The 13,839-nt window shown below is 44.0% G+C and overlaps 1 protein-coding gene across 3 annotated transcripts in view; it reads right to left on the bottom strand.

Moving 5' to 3' along the window:
* Nucleotides 1-10,936, bottom strand: part of arhgap32b (Rho GTPase activating protein 32b) — a 120,444-nt gene extending 109,508 nt beyond the window's left edge. For all 3 annotated transcript variants that reach the window (XM_068721417.1, XM_068721416.1, XM_068721415.1), the window contains exon 1: nucleotides 10,494-10,936. The gene's annotated coding sequence lies outside the window, so the exon portion shown is untranslated. The remainder of the gene's footprint in view (nucleotides 1-10,493) is intronic.
* Between the last annotated feature and the right edge of the window lie 2,903 nt (nucleotides 10,937-13,839).

Raw genomic sequence — 13,839 nt, forward strand, 5'->3', positions numbered from 1 at the left:
CGGGAGACAAATGTGCTGCAGTCTCCGAGATTTACATCAGCCGCAAGCGGCAACAACTGCTTGTCCCCTCTGTCTGTTAAAATACTGCTAATCCTGAAGTTACCACCGCAGTAAATCTCAAATCATTGGGCTTTTATCTGCCGAACCACAGAGCGTGTTGTTATTGCAGCTGCTTGTAACAGTGGAGTCTTGGTCATATGCTTCCATCTTAGTCCTAACCTTGGCATTGTAAATAGTGTTGCTGGGGAAACTGTATAATTTCACAGTGATTATATTCTGCCATTAGCCTTTTTTTTTTTTTAAATTAACTAATCTGTGCCCTCCACAACCTAACATACAGATCTGATGTAAAGTGAGGGAATACTGAACTCCACAGTAAAGATTGATCAACAAACAACTATGCGATGAGGCGGCGTATCTTAAAGTCAAATGACTCAGCATTTGTACTCGGGCCTGTGTTCTCTAAGAAAAGAGTTCCATTGAGAGACTGCAGGTGAATGAGCTGCTGAGACCGAGCAGCTCACACCTCAGCTGAGTCGAACTCATCTGCTGCACCAACACAGACGGATACAACGGCTTCGGCTAGAAAATCTAAGAACAGAAAAAATGAAAATCTAGCTTTAACGCCCTGTCAGCTAACAACAGAAAACATATTAAAAACAGCAATTACAGCATCATTGTTTCTAAATCATGGTCTAAATCTCCAAATAAAAGCTATTATTCTAAAACCGCGACAAAAAAAGAACACACTGAAAGTCTAAACCCAAAATTGCCTCCATTGCACATGTCTATAAAACTCAGTACATAGGAAACTAAGTTACAATTGACAAGGAAATGGATCGTTGTGATAATTGGGTCTAGCATGACGTCGCATAGCCTGGTATAGTATTTATATTGATCATATCAGTTACTGATGTCCCACTTTATCACAGGCCTCACCAGTGTAATATCAGATGTTTTAACATTAAAATACCAAAAAGAATCACATTTCTGCCTGACATTACTCATCAAAGATTAGGTTAGTCCACTGTGCAATGCTCCTTCTGACCACTCATTTTGTAAACAACTCCTTCAGGGGAAAAAGGGAATTCGGAGCACCTCTTTGTATGGTGGATGCATATTTTTGTCAGAAAACAGTAAACCAAAGAGACTGAGGGCTGGTCAAATGAAAGTGGGTGCATTAAAATACAAACCTGAGACAAACAGGGAGATTTCTTCAGATAGGAGGTGTGACGGTTCCCTGTCTGGGTCATTTGTTATGTTCTTTTAAGCCAGCAGGACCAGAGATGCTGATCGTTAACTGGAGACACCTGGGCCCGGTGCTCCCGTATAAAGATCCGCCCTCTCTCTCTCTCTCTCTCTCTCTCTCTCATACCAACCACCCATGGAGCAGCGTGGACGGCTCGTGCTCCGCCATTGCAAGATATTTGTTGGTTGTTTTGTACAATAAACCCTTTATTGGTGCAACTGACTGCGTCTCCCTCACTAGTGCCACGGCTGCGGAGCCAGGTCGTGACAAGTTGGGGGCTCGTCCGGGATCGTTTGACATTGGTCCGTTTGCGGTAGTGGGTATGTAGCTTGTTAGTTTGTTGTAGTATTGCTACTGCTCATGCTTAAGCGTTGGTACGTCATAGAGGGGCGTCACTAAATTATAAATTGGGTTTCCCTGGATTCCCTCGAGTGCCTTCCGGGGTGCGTAATTCCTTTGGGGGTCTTATCGCGGGAAACAGGCGCTTTTGTTTGGGAGCTGCAGTAAGTTGTATATATTTGTTTGTATAGATTTGAGTTCTGCTTTGCGAGTTTTCCCTTCTGCTTGGTGTGAAGTGCAAATCAATGTACGTGTTGTCTGACTGGCGCACTTAACGTAACTTTGATGCAATCATTTGCCCCCTGTCAGGTTCAGCGGCGTTACCCCTTTGGGTTTCGTCTTGTTTTTTTGTTTTGTTAGTGTTGCGGTGACCGTGGTTAGAGCAATCTTGCTCGGGAGCACATCCATGGTTCTGGGGAGTCGCCAGTTTCTGGTTGCTTTTCCTCGCCACTGGGCTTCAGTGCATAATTACCCACCATCATTAACTGCATGAAGACTAGGGTTGAGTTTTTAGGTAGGTAGTTTATGGTTAGGCAGTCAGCTAGAGGGGCGCACTCGTATGCTGATTAGGCCACAGTCTGTGGTTTGTGCACCACTAGCCTTCACTATTTGTTTCATTGATTTTCATGCACACTGAAGTATGGAGGATGTTGAGAGCTTCTTTGCTTCTCCCTCTGAGAAGGGTTTAGATCTTTGCACAAAAGAGCAACTATTGAAAATAGCAGAATATTATCAAATTGAAGTGGGTGATAAACGTCTAAAGGAGAGAGTGAAGGCCATTTTGAAGTCACATTTATTTGACAAGGATGTTTTGACTGAGAATCCCTCAGCTGTTTTCCCGGAGGCCACGGGCCCTCCGTCCCAAATAGGATCTAATTTTACGTTTGAACAGCAGAAAGAGTTGCTGATGCTACAACTTGACCACGACAGGTTTAAACAAGCTGAACTGGAGAAAGTATTGGCTGTGGAGAGGCTGCGCCAGCAGACTGAAAATGCCAAATTGGAGATAGAGCAGTTTAGACTGTCATTAATTAAAGAAGATAAGCGGTCAGCTGGTGAGCTTGGTGAGGAGTCTTTAGAGCAACCTGCGGCTGCCTTTGATGTCTTGGGTAACTTAAGGCTCTTGCCAAGATTTTCTGAAAAAGATCCGGAGTTGTTTTTTTCATTGTTTGAGCGTGTGGCTGATGCGCGTAAATGGCCAGATTCATCGCGCACACTGATGCTGCAGTGCATGCTGACTGGAAGAGCGCAGGAGGCGTACTCCTCGTTAACTGATGCTGATTGTAGAGAATACTCGTCTGTGAAGGCAGCGGTGTTAAAGGCTTACGAGTTGGTTCCTGAGGCCTACTGACAACGATTTAGAAACTTAAAGAAAGGAGAGAATCAGAGTCATCTGGAATTTGCACGTGATCTGACGATTCATTTCACTCGTTGGTGCTCTGCTTCAGGTGTTGAGGACTTTGACCAATTGTGTGAACTGGTGGTACTAGAGCAGTTCAAAGATTCAGTTCCTGTGCGCGTTGCTGCGTACATCAGTGAGCAGAAGGCCACAAATGCAGCTGCAGCAGCGGCACTCGCTGACGATTACGTGCTTACGCACAGAGGCGGTTTTGCTGATCACAGACTGGTAAAACTTTCCAAATTAGAGACGGTAGTAGTCTGCGTAATGCAGAACGGATCTGTAATTATTGTCACAAACGGGGACACTGGAAGGTCGACTGTCATTTGTTGAAACTTCAGCCCAAAAATGCTGCGTATGGGTCTCATGCTAAAGGTGTTGGTTTAGCCGCACCCGTTTCTGAAGTGAGCCCTAACTGTCTTGACTTGTGGGTACAAGACTCTGTTCCTCGGAGTTTGGAGGCCTACCGACCGTTTATCCATAAGGGTTTGGTGTCCATGTTAGGTAGTGAGACTAAGGTGCCAGTGACCATCTTGAGGGACACAGGGGCTTTTGACTCGTTCATTCAAGCAGGAGTACTTCCCTTGTCCAGCGAGTCTGATACAGGAGACTTGGTTCCTGTTCGGGGTATGAATTTAAATGTTATGTTGGTTCCAGTGCACAAAATAATGCTCCGTTGTGATTTGTTCCAGGGTGAGGCTAAGCTAGCGGTGCGCCCAGCATTTCCAATCCAAGGGATTTCTGTCGTCCTGGGAAACAATTTGGTTGGTGCACGTGTCTGGGCGGATGTACCTCAGCCTGTGGTGCAACCTGTGCCACTGCTGAGTGTAGACCCAGGCAAAAACCAGCGTGATGTCCCTGAGGCGTTCACGGCCTGCGCTGTAACACGTGCTATGGCAGCTTCGAAATCTGTGCCTTACTCAGAAAAAGAGGATGTTGCAGCGAAGTTCTCACTACCTCTGTCAAATTTTCCTTTGTCGATATCTCGCAGTGATCTGGTTGCAGGACAGCAGGCTGACCCCTCTCTGAAGGAGCTGTTTCAACAAGTTTGCCCTGAGACTGAGTTACTGGACAGTGCTGGTGGTTATTTCCTTCATGATCTGATGTTGGTAAGAAAGTGGGTGCACCACAGTGGGAGTTTTGTCGGGGAACCAGTGTTTCAAATAATTTTGCCGGTTACGCTGCGTGAGTCAGTGTTAAAGGTGGCTCATGATGAGTCAGGACACTCTGGGGTGAAGAAAACGTATGACTGGATTTTAAGACACTTTTTTTGGCCTCGTATGAAACAAGATGTAGGTCACTTCATTAAAACGTGTCACATATGTCAGCTGACTGACAAACCTAATCAGACTCTGAAACCTGTGCCTTTGTACCCTATTCCAGCAATCAGCCAACCATTTGAGCATTTGATAATAGACTGTGTGGGTCCTTTGCCTCGTTCAAAGACAGGTGCTACTTACCTACTGACTGTGATGTGCCAGGGTACTCGCTATCCGGCAGCGTACCCCTTACGCACCATAACTACTAGGTCGGTGGTGAGAGCACTGTCCCAGTTCATTTCGGTGTTTGGCATACCCAAGGTCATTCAGTCCGACCAAGGCTCGAACTTCTCTTCTCACTTGTTTTCCCAGGTGTTAAAGCAGCTTCGTGTCCAGCACAACCAAGCCTCTGCTTACCATGCTCAGAGTCAGGGTGCGTTGGAACGCTTCCATCAGACGCTGAAGTCCCTGTTGCGCATTTACTGCATGGAGCTGGGTAGAGACTGGGAAGAGGGTTTGCCCTGGTTAATGCTGGCAGCTAGGGAGGTGACACAAGAGAGCACTGGGTTTAGCCCAAATGAATTGGTGTTTGCACACACCGTAAGAGATCCGTTGGCGGCCTTATCTGATAACTGGAAGGAGGCAGAACCTCCTAAAGACTTGATTGAGTATGTAAACGGTTTTAGGCACAGGCTTTATAGAGCAGGAGAACTAGCTCGGGAGAATCTAGGTTTAGCTCAGGTAAAAATGAAACGCTTGTATGACCGTCGTGCTGAGCGTCGCATTTTTAACCCTGGAGACCAAGTACTGGCCTTGCTTCCTATAGTTAATTCACCTTTCCAGGCAAAGTTCACTGGCCCGCATATGGTGTTGAAGCAAACCTCTGCGCAAAATTATGTAATTTCAACACCTCAGCATAGAAAACCAACCCAGCTTTGTCATGTTAATTTGCTGAAGGCGTATTATGTGCGCACCTCTGAGTCTCCTTCACTTGGTGAGGTTCATGCAGCTTGTGTAGCTGATCCGGTGTTAGGTGCCTCCCCACTGAATCTGTTGGGAGGTGAGGAAGACTCGTTAAGGACTCCGGACCAAGCCCTGTCGCATGGCCGTTTGAAAAACTCTGAAACTCTTGTCAAGCTCGATAAGCTGTTGGGGCACTTGCCTGGGTCGCGCCGTGCAGAGCTGGTTCACTTGATCAAGAGTTTTCAGTGCTTGTTCAGTGATACACCTGGTCGCACTCACTTAATTGAGCATGATATTGACGTTAGAGATGCTAAGCCAATTAGACAGAGGTTCTATCGGGTAAATGAGAATAAACGCAAATACTTGGACGCAGAGGTGAACTATATGCTGGAGAACGGTATTGCACTGCCCTGTTCTTCCAGTTGGTCTTCACCGTGTTTGTTGGTTCCCAAATCCGATAATACGCCACGTTTCTGCTCTGATTTCCGTAAGGTTAATAACATCACAAAGCCTGATTCCTTCCCACTTCCCAGGATGGATGATTGTGTGGATCAGGTGGGGTCAGCAAAATTTGTTAGTAAATTTGACCTCCTTAAGGGATACTGGCAGGTTCCTTTGTCCCAGCGAGCACGTGAGATATCTGCCTTCATAACTCCAACTGGTCTCTACTCATATACTGTGATGCCTTTTGGGCTGCGGAATGCACCGGCTACGTTCCAGCGTCTGATGAATGGAGTTATCGGTGACATGCAGGGGTGTGCAGTCTATTTAGATGACGTTGTGGTTTATTCTGACACGTGGGAAACTCATTTGGAACGTATCCGTGAACTATTTCATCGTTTGGCAGAGGCAGGACTAACGATAAACCTTGCAAAGTGTGAGTTTGCCAGGGCGACCGTGACCTACCTCGGTCGGGTGGTCGGCCAAGGTGAGGTGCGACCCGTCACTGCCAAAGTTCAGGCCATCGAAGAGTACCCAGTTCCAACCTCAAAGAAGGAGTTGATGCGCTTTCTAGGCTTGGTTGGCTATTATAGAAGTTTTTGCAGGAACTTTTCAACTATCGTGGCACCGCTTACTGATTTGCTTAAGGGCAAAGCAAAGTTTATCTGGTCACTGAGCTGTCAAGACTCATTCGTACAAATGAAAAAAGTCCTCTGTTCTTCCCCGGTTCTGGCTGCTCCGCACTTTGACAGACCGTTTAAAGTATATGTGGACGCCAGCCATGTAGGCGCAGGGTCTGTCCTCATGCAGGCAGATGGCCTGGGAATTGACAAGCCCGTTAGCTTCTTCTCAAAGAAGTTTAACTCCTGTCAGTTAAACTATTCGGTAATTGAAAAAGAAGCACTAGCGCTAATCATGGCGTTAAAGCATTTTGATGTTTATGTTGGTGGCAGTGGTACCCCTGTAGTGGTTTACACTGACCACAACCCACTGACCTTCCTTAATTCATTGCAGTGTTCCAACCAGAGGTTGGTCAGATGGTCACTGTTTTTGCAGTCGTACTGCCTAGACATCCGCTATGTAAAGGGGACTGACAATGTGGTGGCAGACGCATTGTCCAGGGCTCCTCTTCAATAAGTTGTTGTTTTTGTTGTAGTTACTATATGTCCCTTTCCTTGGTTCTCCTCTTGTCCCTTCCTAATCATTCAAAATGCTTCCAAGGTGCACCGATTGCTGCAGTGGGAACCTGGGGCAAAAGAGGCTGGACTGTTTAAAGAAAGACAGGTGGTAAAGTATATTGTGTTTTGGGATTTCAGCCAATTATTGGTATTTTTGAGTTTTTTTTGCTAAAAAATTAAATGAAAGTTGCGTTTTGGTACTGGGTTTCCCTACAGGACCCAGTTCTTATGGGGGGGGGTGTGACGGTTCCCTGTCTGGGTCATTTGTTATGTTCTTTTAAGCCAGCAGGACCAGAGATGCTGATCGTTAACTGGAGACACCTGGGCCCGGTGCTCCCGTATAAAGATCCGCCCTCTCTCTCTCTCTCTCTCTCTCATACCAACCACCCATGGAGCAGCGTGGACGGCTCGTGCTCCGCCATTGCAAGATATTTGTTGGTTGTTTTGTACAATAAACCCTTTATTGGTGCAACTGACTGCGTCTCCCTCACTAGTGCCACGGCTGCGGAGCCAGGTCGTGACAGGAGGTGACTAGAACAGAGGGGGGGGGGGGGCTCAAGATAACATCAAGCACCAACATGCTAGTATAGCTGTACCAAAAACATAAGATGTTAGTGTTCGTTTACCCAAATATACACACACACACACACACACACACACACACACACACACACACACACACACACACACACACACACACACACACACACACACACACACACACACACACACACACACACACACACACACACACACACACACACACACACACACACACCGCTGCACTGAAAACTTGACTCCCTGAACCGTGACCCTCAACAGCAAAATACATAATGAACCATGGCTTGTAAACAGTTCCACCTCCATCACGGTGGCGGCAGCAAAGTAATAGTTTTAGTGGCGTGTTGCTAGAATCAAATAGTCATGTTGACCGGGACACATTTCACAGGAGTGATGATTGGAAACATCAGGAGAAAACGATGCCCAGTAGTGCCCTTGAGCAAGGCCAAAAGCTCCGCTGGAGAGGATGCTCAATACTATAGGAGTGCTGTGGTTGTACAGGGCAGCATGGATATGAATGGTGTGTATGTGTGTATACAGTTGAAACCAGAAGTTTACATACACTGCAAAAAGACACATAACTAATTTTTTTCTCACTGTCTGAAGCTAAATCAGACTAAACCTCTTCCGTTTCAGGTCAGTTAAGATTACCAAAATTATTTATTTTTGCTAAATGCCACAATAATGAGAGAATATTTTAGAGAATTTTTTATTACTTTCTTCGAGGTCAAAAGTTTACATACATTTCCTTAGTATTTAGTAGCATTGCCTTTGAACTGCATGACTTGGGTCAAACGTTTTGGGTATCCTTCCACAAGCTTCTTACAGTACTCTGCTGGAATTCTGGCCCATTCCTCCTGACAGAACTGGTGTAACTGAGTCAGGTTTGTTGGCCGCCTTGCTCGCACACGTTTTTTCAGATCTGCCCACAAATTTTCGATGGGATTCAGGTCAGGGCTTTGTGATGGCCACTCCAAGACATTGACTTTGTTGTCCTCAGCCACTTTTTAACTATTTTGGCAGTATGCTTAGGGTCATTGTCCATTTGGAAGACCCATTTGCGCCCAAGTTTTAGCTTCCTGGCTGATGTCCTGAGATGTTGCCTTAATATTTCCAGGTAATGTTCTTTCTTCATGATGCCGTCTATTTTATGAAGAGCTCCAGTTCCTGCTGCAGCAAAACAGCCCCACAACATGATGCTGCCACCTCCATGCTTCACAGTTGGGATGGTGTTTTCAGGTCTACAAGCTTCCCCCTTTTTCCTCCAAATGTAACGGTGGTCATTATGGCCAAACAGTTCCACTTTAGTTTCATCAGACCACAGGACATGTCTCCAGAAGTTAAGGTCTTTGTCTTGGTGTCTTTTTGCAAACTGTAATCTGGCTTTTTTATGTTTCTTTAGGAGTAATGGCTTCCTTCTTGCCGAGTAGCCTTTCAGCCCATGTCGGTGCAGGACTCGTTTTACTGTGGATAATTACACTTTCTTACCAGCTTCAGCCATCATCTTCACAAGGTCTTTAGCTTTTGTTCTGGGGTTGATTTGCACACGTCGGACCAAAACACGTTCATCTCTGGGACACAGAGCCCGTCTCCTTCCTGAGCGGTGTGATGGCTGGACATTCCCATGATGTTTATACTTGCGTATAATTGTTTGCACAGATGAACGTGGCACCTTCAAGCATCTGGAAATTGCACCCAAGGATGAACCAGACTTGTGGAGCTCCACGATTCTCTCCCTGATTTCTTGGCTGATTTCTTTTGACTTTCCCATGATTTCAAACAAGGAAGCAGAGTGTTTGAGGTGTGGCCTTAAAATACATCCCCAGGTGTGCCTTCAATTAACTCACATGTTGTCAGTTAACCTATCAGGAGCTTCAAAAGCCATGACATCATCATCTGGGCTTGCCCACGTTGTTTAACGACATAGTACTTTTGGTGTATGTAAACTTTTGACCTCAAAGAAAGTAATATAAAATTCTCTTTCTCATTATTGTGACATTTAGCAAAAGTTAAATAATTTTGGTAATCCTAACGGACCTGAAACAGGAGAGGTTTAGTCTGATTTAACTTCAGACAGTGAGAAAAAAAGTGTTATGTGTCTTTTTGCACAGTGTATGTAAACTTCTGGTTTCAACTGTGTGTATGTATGTGTGTGTGTGTGTGTGTGTGTGTGTGTGTGTGTGTGTGTGTGTGTGTGTGTGTGTGTGTGTGTGTGTGTGTGTGTGCACGTGCACAACCCTCCCTGTTTGTAGTTAAATAAGGATTAAAGGCCTCCATGCATATCTGATTAAACCGTAATCTAATATTGGGAGTGAAGCATCATAAGACCATTGGAACTGTGGATCAAGTAACTTGAGAGGGAGTGGGAGTAGCTTTTAAGACAGTCCCTCGTGGATCACATCTAATTTAGGATTCAACTTTTAAAATGAAGGCCAAATAGAATTATTTATTTTTTGGATCAACTCTTTTGTGATAGAGACAGTGAAGCCCTGACAGTCTCTTCACTAAAACAGTGGAGCTGCTGATGTTCGGGTATGGCAACACAACAAATGAATGGCTTCAGACAGACTGAGTCACAACTCTCACACATGAGAACCACACGGACCAGACTCCGTTAAATGTTTTCTTTGTTACAGTACAGTATATTTATGTTAAACTTCAAAACACTAGTTCAAGGGACTCTTAGAGTCTGCTCGTCAACGTTAGTTGGTTGTACAGCCGAACGGGAACAAAAGATTAAAGTGAGCCGCTGTCGTTGTGTGTATGTTGTACGGCGAGCGCTGAATTCAAAGCAGCGTTAAATTGCCCTATTTTTGAATGGGCTTCTCCTGCGTGCGGTTCTATCGCGACGGGAGGATTAGCCAACTCAAAGCGAGCCAAGCCTAGCTGTGGAGACGTTAGTCTCTCTCTCTCACACACACACGCCACCTCCACTGCGCTCTCACACACTCACAATACACTCATGCCTGCCGTCTAACGCTCACTGTCTGGCCACTAAACCCCGAGCCAAACTCTACATCACGTTATCTAGCAAAGTAATGTGAAAGGCAAGGCGTTCACCGCGAGCATGTAGCATACATGTGCTAAGTTAAAGTAAAAAGTACCTGTATTATAGAGGTGGAGGCTGTGGTCGCTGACCACCGTTGGTCGGTGAGATGAGCTCAGCTTTCACTGTCTCCGTCTGGCGCTTCGCCGCTGTTCAATTCTCTCCTCATCACAGCTTCAACCCAGCAGACTCAAACACGTCAGGCAGAAAGAATTTGACACTATTTTTCAATGTCTCTCTCTCCGGGCTGAAGAAAAGGCGCCAGCGGTTGTATTCACAGTTAGGTTGACCCTAAACAACAAAAAGGCTCCCCCGGGATAACAAGGCTCGTGGGAAGCGCTCAGTCAGTTGCTGTTCTGGGGGAAATAAAGACGACTACGGTCCTCTATGAAAACCCCTTCTTTTCGTAACAAACAGCCGACTAAATTCGCCTTTCGCTGGAGTTACAGGACGCTATCTCCAGGTTAAAACTTGTCAAAAGGCTCGTCCTCCGTATGGACAAGCACACCGCGGAGTGGAGACCGACCGGAGCAGAGAAGCAGCGCTATCTCTGTGCGGCGTTCACGTGCTGTCGGAAACGTGGATAAAGAAGAAATCCCAAACGACTGAGGAAATAGGACAATGTGCTATCGTAATGCAGTTGCCCAGACGCGTGGGCTTGGTGGTCTGTCTGTCTGTTACAGACTAATACAATTACACAAGGAGTTCGTTTTACATCCCTTACATAGCCCAGCCCATTTTTCTTCCACTCATGCTGCTGCAACATAGCTGGGTGATTCTCTGAATTCGGTGCACATTGGGTTCTCTGGTTACTGAAAAATATACCACAAAAAATTGTGTTTCTGAACATTGCATCTGATGAAGGACTATTTCAACCTCTGAGAAAATACGTTTTCCCACTTTAGGCATGTAATCCCAAACATTATTAGGAATTTCTTTGTCACTTAGGTTGTTTCAAATTCAACCCCGTAACGGGACAATTTGATTTCTGTATGATTATAATTCTAAAACATATTCAAACTAATTCTTCCAGTTCCTTGGTAATCACCTGTCCCTCTGTAACTTATTGTATTGTAAGTATATTTTATTTGATTCTAAATAATAATAATTTGACTGTCAAGTAGGATATGGGAACTTAATGTACAAGCGGTATTCATAAATCATGAAAATATACTTTAACATAAACATTAGATTAGGCTTTCGTATATTTTCTACTTGTCCTCTAAACTTTGCATACAGTTCGACAAACATTTATGTAATATTTGTTATTATTATCAAAAAATGTATGATAATGTATCAAGTAACAGGGTTGAACAACAGTTGTGTGTGTGTGTGTGTGTGTGTGTGTGTGTGTGTGTGTGTGTGTGTGTGTGTGTGTGTGTGTGTGTGTGTCTGAATTCACTACTAAAAACAGCTCTATTTTACAAGAATTCAACATCTAAATAGGACAGTCACATTATGTCACTTTGTGAAAACCAAGATAAGCGACTGGCTTTGTAGTTCTGAAACATCCAGGCAACTCTGGCTGGATTACCAGTCTGATGCCAGTTAGAATGCCATGACTTGCCACAGATGTACGTGTTGCTAATGAACTTCTCTTAAAATGCTCTTTAATGCAGTCACCTTAAGTATAAAAGCTTACTGCTCCTGTGTTTCATTTGAGACATGAGGAGAAGCTTCTTGTTTTGGAGTGATGGTCAACAATTAGCCAGATACAGCAAAGAAATAAACCATGTATACTCACTGTTGTAGACATGCAGAGGCCATGTTGCACATGCATGAATGCTAATGTTATCAGCCTTAATGAGAGCTGTCGACCTCCAAATTGACTGAAACAGAATTAAAACATGTGTATTCATTTTGAAGTTAGAGTAGGTAGCATAGAAGTAGCAAAGAGCACCCAAGAACCTTAATTAAAGGGACAGTTCAAAATCAAAAATACATATTTCTCATGTAGAAATAGTTCCAGGATAACAGTTCCTCCATGAAACTGGTTGTTGGATTATCTTGAAAAACCCGGTCATAACTTCTGGAAAGAGATATCGATGTTGAGTTCTTCAAATTTATTTTTTGGGGGGCTTTGAGCAACACAAGTTGAGTGCCATATAGTCACATTATAGTGTAGAGAAGGCAGACATCTCTGTGGCCAACATCTCAAAAACTAGACAAGTCACACCAAAACAATCTAAATGCGTAATAGGAAAAATATAAATGATTGGTTTTGGGGGAAATGTCCCTTTGAAATGTCAGAGATGGCCAGGGGTGCACTTGTTTCCCCAGAAAGCTAAAGTGGACTTTGTATTAAGATTTATTAAATTTTTTTTCAAGAATTAACTTTCACACACAAGGAAGGCTCTTGTTTTTCTTCCAAACAAAAGGCAGACAGTAAGAGCAGTACTTGTACTTTACTTGAGTATTTCCATTTTCTGTTACTTTATATTTCCACTCCACTGCAATTCTGAGGCAAATATTGTACTTTTTATTCCACTACATTTATTTGATAGCTTTAATTACTACTTACTTTGCAGTTTCTGATGGATAATAAAGAATATAAATCAATATTTTTTTTTCTCACACACCTCTACACCTTTCATTTCAATAAGCTACATGATGTCCATATGTTCCTCTCTCTTCTGGCCACTCAAAGACATGTTGTCTGTCAAGTTTGAATTCATTCCCATCATATATAATGTACAACATTCCCATAGTTACATGACAATGTACAGAATGTTATTCACAGAGGGAAACTGTGTCTTGAATTACATAAATAAAAAAATTAAATAATCTCTGTTTTAAGCTCTTGTTTCAGAAACCAATATTTTACCGTTTTTGCACCGTAATCTTGAAGAGGGCCCTTAGGCCATGAACAGAAACAAGTATTTGTTACCAGTTTTAACTTGACTTATTTACAGATTTACACAGGACATCATATTTTGAATGGACACTTAGGCCATGTACTGTATTAGAGTTTAAAAGTATTGAATTAATTTAACTTTGAGGGCATCAGATACAGAGATACTTTTGTTGCCAGTGTAATGTCAAACGTTTAACTGTTTAGTTGTGTTGTGCATTTCTTCTTGATAGAAAATGAGTTTGCTATGGCACATGGGGTCTTCTGGTTTTCTTGCACTGTAACTGATTGAAAACTACATATTCACTTTTGTTGGGCCCAGTTATATTTTTCAGTATATGGCCGACAATAATACAAAATTAAAAAAAAGAGTTTGGCCACCCCTGCCCGACACTCTTCATATATCACAGGAAATTATTCCAGACCTGCTGCTGTAATGAATCCTGCTAGTGCTAGCCCAAGCTCCACTTTGTGTCCCCCCTGGAGGCAACAGAGACCCGCGGTCTCCAAGGAGACCTAGCGGTGGGGACTGTGGAATCCTTCGTCCCAGACA

This window comes from Cebidichthys violaceus, unplaced genomic scaffold, assembly GCF_023349555.1.
Source record: "Cebidichthys violaceus isolate CVI_PGR_0920_01 unplaced genomic scaffold, fCebVio1.0.p SCAF_27, whole genome shotgun sequence".
Lineage (NCBI taxonomy): Eukaryota > Metazoa > Chordata > Actinopteri > Perciformes > Stichaeidae > Cebidichthys > Cebidichthys violaceus.